This window comes from Rhincodon typus, chromosome 37 (genome assembly GCF_021869965.1).
Source record: "Rhincodon typus isolate 14 chromosome 37, sRhiTyp1.1, whole genome shotgun sequence".
Lineage (NCBI taxonomy): Eukaryota > Metazoa > Chordata > Chondrichthyes > Orectolobiformes > Rhincodontidae > Rhincodon > Rhincodon typus.
The window spans coordinates 20,009,987-20,010,520 of NC_063368.1; positions in this window are offsets into that span (position 1 = coordinate 20,009,987).

The window sequence follows — 534 nt, forward strand, 5'->3', positions numbered from 1 at the left end:
TCCTCCCGATCCCTGATAACTTTTCAGCCTCTTGTCTAATAACAATCTACTTACCTCTGCCTGTATCCTCCATGACATGTCCTAGTGTCTATAATTCAGCTTCCAGCTCATTAAGGCTGAGCTGTTCTGCTGGTAACTGGTGTCAGAAAGCAGTTCCACAGTGACTAATGACTGCCCAGTGGCTGTGCCACTCACACTGACCATCAATGCACATTCCCACTGTTAAGAATCACCGCTGTGTTCCTCCAGCTCCACACTGTGTTATTTCTTACTTTGCGTTTGTTTTTTACAGAAAACATTTTGAAATTGTCCCCTCTGGTTCTTGATCCTCCTTTGAACAGGAACAGTTTCTCCCCGTCCACTCTGTCCAGATCCCTGACGATTTTGAAAATGTCCTTCAGATCTCCTCTTAGCTTTCTCTTTTCTGAAATAAACAGGTCCAACTTCTCCAGTCTCTCAGTATAAGAGCCATACCATGTACAACCATGACCATGAACCACAGCTTGACCCTCAGAGACACTGATTCAACATTGA